Source organism: Bufo gargarizans, chromosome 5, assembly GCF_014858855.1.
Source record: "Bufo gargarizans isolate SCDJY-AF-19 chromosome 5, ASM1485885v1, whole genome shotgun sequence".
Classification (NCBI taxonomy): domain Eukaryota; kingdom Metazoa; phylum Chordata; class Amphibia; order Anura; family Bufonidae; genus Bufo; species Bufo gargarizans.
The window spans coordinates 148,266,082-148,273,395 of NC_058084.1; positions in this window are offsets into that span (position 1 = coordinate 148,266,082).

Below are 7,314 nucleotides of genomic sequence, written 5' to 3' on the forward strand. Positions count from 1 at the left end.
ACTGACAGATGTAAATATAAGCAATTTTTTTTTTTTGCATCAACCATTAGTGACATGAACTATGAAGTATATGCAGCATTTGCTTCTTTAAGGGGCTTGTCAGAGACAATTACAAATTTTGGACAAGCCCTACAATAATGTAGAATAAAATGTTTTTAGAGTAAAAAGAGTTTGTGTACGGCATACATATTAGGACATCGTCAGACATCATCCACAACTCCATCCTCCGTCAGGCAAAACTCCATCAGCCCTCAGACATCAGACAAAACTCCGTCTTCCATCACCCAAAACTCCATCAGACATCAGACAAAACTCCATCCTCCGTCAGGCAAAACTCCATCAGACCTCAGACATCAGACAAAACTCCGTCCTCCGTCACCCAAAACTCCATCAGACCTCAGACATCAGACAAAACTCCGTCCTCCATCAGGCAAAACTCCATCAGACCTCAGACATCAGACAAAACTCCGTCCTCCGTCAGGCAAAACTCCATCAGACCTCAGACATCAGACAAAACTCCGTCCTCCGTCACCCAAAACTCCATCAGACCTCAGACATCAGACAAAACTCCGTCCTCCATCAGGCAAAACTCCATCAGACATCAGAGAAAACTCCGTCCTCCGTCAGGCAAAACTCCATCAGACCTCAGACATCAGAGAAAACTCCGTCCTCCGTCAGGCAAAACTCCATCAGACCTCAGACATCAGACAAAACTCCGTCCTCCGTCAGGCAAAACTCCATCAGACCTCAGACATCAGCCAAAACTCCGTCCTCCATCAGGCAAAACTCCATCAGACCTCAGACATCAGACAAAACTCCGTCCTCCATCAGGCATCAGCCAAAACTCCGTCCTCCCTAACTCAAAATACGCCCTACTACACACACTCTTCACCTGACGGAGCTGCTAGCTGCTGGAGTGACGAGTCACGTGTGTGGGAGGGGTCAGATGTGCACAGCAGCTGGTAGAGTGTACAGAACAGTAGCCATCAAATAGAGCTCTGTACTAGAGATGTGTGTGTAACCTGCATGTAGCAGAGCTGTGTACTGTGTTTTAGAGTTGTATGTGTAACCTGCAGGTAGCAGATCTGTATGTGTAACCTGCAGGTAGCAGAGCTGTGTACTGTGTTAGAGATGTATGTGTAACCTGCAGGTAGCAGAGCTGTGTACTGTGTTACAGAGATGTATGTGTAACCTGCATGTAGCAGAGCTGTGTACTGTGTTACAGAGATGTATGTGTAACCTGCAGGTAGCAGATCTGTATGTGTAACCTGCAGGTAGCAGAGCTGTGTACTGTGTTAGAGATGTATGTGTAACCTGCAGGTAGCAGAGCTGTGTACTGTGTTACAGAGATGTATGTGTAACCTGCATGTAGCAGAGCTGTGTACTGTGTTACAGAGATGTATGTGTAACCTGCATGTAGCAGAGCTGTGTACTGTGTTACAGAGATGTATGTGTAACCTGCAGGTAGCAGATCTGTATGTGTAACCTGCAGGTAGCAGAGCTGTGTACTGTGTTACAGAGATGTATGTGTAACCTGCAGGTAGCAGATCCGTATGTGTAACCTGCATGTAGCAGAGCTGTGTACTGTGTTACAAAGATGTATGTGTAACCTGCAGGTAGCAGATCTGTATGTGTAACCTGCAGGTAGCAGAGCTGTGTACTGTGTTACAGAGATGTATGTGTAACCTGCAGGTAGCAGAGCTGTGTACTGTGTAGCAGATCTGTATGTGTAACCTGCAGGTAGCAGAGCTGTGTACTGTGTAGCAGATCTGTATGTGTAACCTGCAGGTAGCAGAGCTGTGTACTGTGTAGTAGATCTGTATGTGTAACCCGCATGTAGCAGAGCTGTGTACTGTGTTACAGAGATGTATGTGTAACCTGCAGGTAGCAGATCTGTATGTGTAACCTGCATGTAGCAGAGCTGTGTACTGTGTTACAGAGATGTATGTGTAACCTGCAGGTAGCATATCTGTATGTGTAACCTGCAGGTAGCAGAGCTGTGTACTGTGTTACAGAGATGTATGTGTAACCTGCAGGTAGCAGAGCTGTGTACTGTGTTACAGAGATGTATGTGTAACCTGCATGTAGCAGAGCTGTGTACTGTGTTACAGAGATGTATGTGTAACCTGCAGGTAGCAGAGCTGTGTACTGTGTAGCAGAACTGTATGTGTAACCTGCAGGTAGCAGAGCTGTGTACTGTTTAGCAGATCTGTATGTGTAACCTGCAGGTAGCAGAGCGGTGTACTGTGTAGTAGATCTGTATGTGTAACCTGCATGTAGCAGAGCTGTGTACTGTGTTACAGAGATGTATGTGTAACCTGCAGGTAGCAGAGCTGTGTACTGTGTAGCAGATCTGTATGTGTAACCTGCATGTAGCAGAGCTGTGTACTGTGTAGCAGAGCTGTATGTGTAACCTGCATGTAGCACAGCTGTGTACTGTGTGCCAGTGCTGTATGTGTAACCTGCATGTAGCAGTGCTGTGTACTGTGTAGCAGAGCTGTATGTGTAACCTGCATGTAGCAGAGCTGTGTACTGTGTAGCAGAGCTGTATGTGTAACCTGCATGTAGCAGTGCTGTGTACTGTGTAGCAGAGCTGTATTTGTAACCTGAATGTAGCAGAGCTGTGTACTGTGTAGCAGAGCTGTATGTGTAATCTGCATGTATCAGAGCTGTGTGCTGTGTAGCGGAGCTGTATGTGTAACCTGCATGTAGCAGGCTGTGTACTGTGTTACAGGGATGTATGTGCAACCTGCATGTAGCAGTGCTGTGTACTGTGTTACAGAGATGTGTGTGTAACCGCATGTAGCAGAGCTTTTTACTGTGTAACAGAGATGTGTGTGTAACCTGGGAACTATAAAAAAGTGTAAAATAAAACATAAAAATTCAGATCACCCCCCTTTTCCCAAAATGAAAAAAAAAGAACTAAAAAAATACACATCATGGGTGTCGCAATGTGTAAAAACACCCATTGTATAAAAATATATTCCCCATACGGCAAACGGCAAAACAGAAGAAAAAAAAGAGTCCAAATGTCCGATTCGCCGTTTTTGGTCACTTCATTTGCTACAAAAATGTAAATAAAAAGTAATCAAAAAGTCTTAAACACCCCAGAATGGTATCAGTGAAAAGTTCAGATTGCCCCGCAAAAAATGAGCCCCCATCCAGCTCCGTACACATAATTACAAAAAAGTTATAGAGCTCAAAATATGACGACAAAAAAAAAAGTCACTCCGAGTTACTCAGAATTGGTAACCCTAATTAATAAATACATGCAACATGAATGCATATATGCCGCTTCACACAGATCACAAGTGTTAGGCCTCTTGGACATGAACGTTGTTGGTCCATTCCGTGCATTGGGGACAGCAATTTGCAGTCCCCAATGCACGGGCAACGTGCGTGCAGCGGCCGGGACAGATCCAGACCCATTCAACTTGAATGGGTCCGTGAATATGTTCTACTTTTTTGCTGTGCGGAGGCACGGCCAGAAACACCACGGAACCAGCACTCTGTAGTGCTTCTGTGGGGATCCGATCCGTGTTTCTGTTCCGTTCAAGTGAATGGGTCGACATCACGGATGCGGGATGCACACGGCTGGTGCCCTGTGTATTGCGGAACCGCCGTATGTGGTCCACAATTCGACCACAGGCACACAGCGACCATGTGCAAGAGGCCTTACAAAGATGGGATTTAAGGTGCACATCCTCTTGTGCTTCCCATATTCCACAGATTTATATCACACAGCTACTTACAGTTGTGCTGATAAGTTTACATACCCTTGCAGAATTTATGATTTCTTAAAGGGGTATTCTCATCTTCCCTTTTTCATACTTACCTTCCTTGAGCGTGATGTTCACTTCCTGTATTCTTCTCCCGCGCAATGTCCTGAACGCGCACAGCGCCGCGCATGTGCCATGGTGACTTATTCCTGGCCTGTATAGTACAGAGTCGGCGTGCGCATTCGCAGCTCTGTACTATACTGGCCAGGAAGAAGTCATCATGGCGCATGTGCAGCGGCATGCGCGTTCAGGACATTGCGCGGCCCAGCCGGGAGAGAATTTTCCGTCTTCTGCGCAAGCGTGGCCCGGCTGGATTCGACAGGAGAGGTGGCCGTGACCAGGGGAGACCAAAGACAACATCAGGTAAGAGGGGACTTATTTTCTAAAAAAGGATGGGAATTGGGTAATAAAATGTATTTAGAAAAATTATCACTGTCAAATCATTACCAGATTTACCAGTGATCATTAAGATGAGAATACCCCTTTAACCATTGTTTAGAGAATATGATTGATAACACGGACACTTCTCTCTCGCTCATGGTTAGTTGTCGGCTGAAGCCATTTATGTCAAACAACGGTGTTTACTCTTTATAAATCATAATCACAACACAAACTCCCCAAATGACCCTGATCAGAAGTTTACACGCCCCAGTTATTAATAACATGTATTGCCCCCTTTAACATCAATGACAGCTTGAAGTCTTTTGTAGTAGTTGTGGATGAGGCTCTTTATTTTCTCAGATGGTAAAACTGCCCATTCTTCCTGTTGAAAAAAAAAAGCAATTCCACCACAGTTTTACGTGATTTTTATTTACGACATTCGATGTGCGATAAAACTGACTGATTACTTTTATTCTACAGGTCAGATGGAATCCGGCAATACCTTATATGTATAGTTTTTCTTGCGTTTTAATAGTGATAAAAAAAAATATATATATCCGATTTTTTTTGTCGCCATATTTTGAGCCCCATAACCTTTTTGTAATTATGTGTACAGAGCTGGATGGGGGCTCATTTTTTGCGGGGCAATCTAAACTTTTTACTGATAGCATTCTGGAGTGTTTAAGACTTTTTGATCACTTTTTATTTACATTTTTGTAGCAAATGAAGTGACCAAAAACGGCGAATCGGACATTTGGACTCTTTTTTTTTTTCTGTTTTGCTGTTTGCCGTATAGGGAATATATTTTTATACAATGGGCGTTTTTACACATTGCGACACCCATGATGTGTCTTTTATTTTAATTTTGGGAAAAGGGGGGTGATCTGAATATTTATGGGGTTTTTTTACACTTTTTTATAGTTCCCAGGTTACACACACATCTCTGTAACACAGTACACAGCTCTGCTACATGCGGTTAGACAAACTGCTCTATATACACAGTACACAGCTCTGCTACATGCAGGTTGCACATACATCCCTGTAGCACAGTACACAGCTCTGCTACATGCAGGTTACACATACAGCACCGCTACACAGCACACAGCTCTGCTACATGCAGATTACACATACAGCTCTGCTACACAGTACACAGCTCTGCTACATTCAGGTTACACATACAGCTCTGCTACACAGTACACAGCACTGCTACATGCAGGTTACACACACATCTCTGTAACACAGTACACAGCTCTGCTACATGCGGTTAGACAAACTGCTCTATATACACAGTACACAGCTCTGCTACATGCAGGTTGCACATACATCCCTGTAACACAGTACACAGCCTGCTACATGCAGGTTACACATACATCTCTGTAACACAGTACACAGCTCTGCTACATGCAGGTTACACATACATCTCTGTAACACAGTACACAGCTCTGCTACATGCAGGTTACACATACAGCTCTGCTACACAGTACACAGCACTTCTACATGCAGGTTACACACACATCTCTGTAACACAGTACACAGCTCTGCTACATGCTGTTACACACACTGCTCTATATACACAGTACACAGCTCTGCTACATGCAGTCTACACACACATCTCTGTAACACAGTACACATCTCTGCTACACAGTACACAACACTGCTACCTGCAGGTTGCACATACATCCCTGTAACACAGTACACAGCTCTGCTACATGCAGGTTACACATACAGCTCTGCTACACAGTACACAGCACTGCTACATGCAGGTTACACATACAGCTCTGCTACACAGTTCACAGCTCTGCTACATGCAGGTTACACATACAGCTTTGCTACACAGTACACAGCTCTGCTACATGCAGGTTACACATACAGATCTGCTACACAGTACACAGCTCTGCTACCTGCAGGTTACACGTACATCTCTGTAACACAGTACACAGCTCTGCTACATGCAGGTTACACATACATCTCTGTAACACAGTACACAGCTCTGCTACCTGCAGGTTACACATACAGATCTGCTACCTGCAGTTTACACATACATCTCTGTAACACAGTACACAGCTCTGCTACCTGCAGGTTACACATACATCTCTGTAACACAGTACACAGCTCTGCTACATGCAGGTTACACATACATCTCTGTAACACAGTACACAGCCTGCTACATGCAGGTTACACACACATCTCTAGTACAGAGCTCTATTTGATGGCTACTGTTCTGTACACTCTACCAGCTGCTGTGCACATCTGACCCCTCCCACACACGTGACTCGTCACATGGTCATGATGTCATCACAGGTCCTTTGCCTCTCCAGCAGCTAGCAGCTCCGTCAGGTGAAGAGTGTGTGTAGTAGGGCGTATTTTGAGTTAGGGAGGACGGAGTTTTGTCTGATGTCTGAGGTCTGACAGAGTTTTAGCTGATGTCTGAGGTCTGATGGAGTTTTGCCTGACGGAGGACGGAGTTTTGTCTGATGTCTGAGGTCTGATGGAGTTTTGCCTGATGGAGGACGGAGTTTTGTCTGATGTCTGAGGTCTGATGGAGTTTTGCCTGACGGAGGACGGAGTTTTGTCTGATGTCTGAGGTCTGATGGAGTTTTGGGTGACGGAGGACAGAGTTTTGTCTGATGTCTGAGGTCTGATGGAGTTTTGGGTGATGGAGGACAGAGTTTTGTCTGATGTCTGAGGTCTGATGGAGTTTTGGGGGACGGAGGACGGAATTTTGTCTGATGTCTGAGGTCTGATGGAGTTTTGCCTGACGGAGGACGGAGTTTTGTCTGATGTCTGAGGTCTGATGGAGTTTTGCCTGACGAAGGACGGAGTTTTGTCTGATGTCTGAGGTCTGATGGAGTTTTGGGTGACGGAGGACGGAGTTTTGTCTGATGTCTGAGGTCTGATGGAGTTTTGCCTGATGGAGGACGGAGTTTTGTCTGATGTCTGAGGTCTGATGGAGTTTTGGGTGACGGAGGACGGAGTTTTGTCTGATGTCTGAGGTCTGATGGAGTTTTGCCTGATGGAGGACGGAGTTTTGTCTGATGTCTGAGGTCTGATGGAGTTTTGGGTGACGGAGGACGGAGTTTTGTCTGATGTCTGAGGGCTGATGGAGTTTTGTCTGACGGAGGACGGAGTTTTGTCTGATGTCTGATGGAGCTTT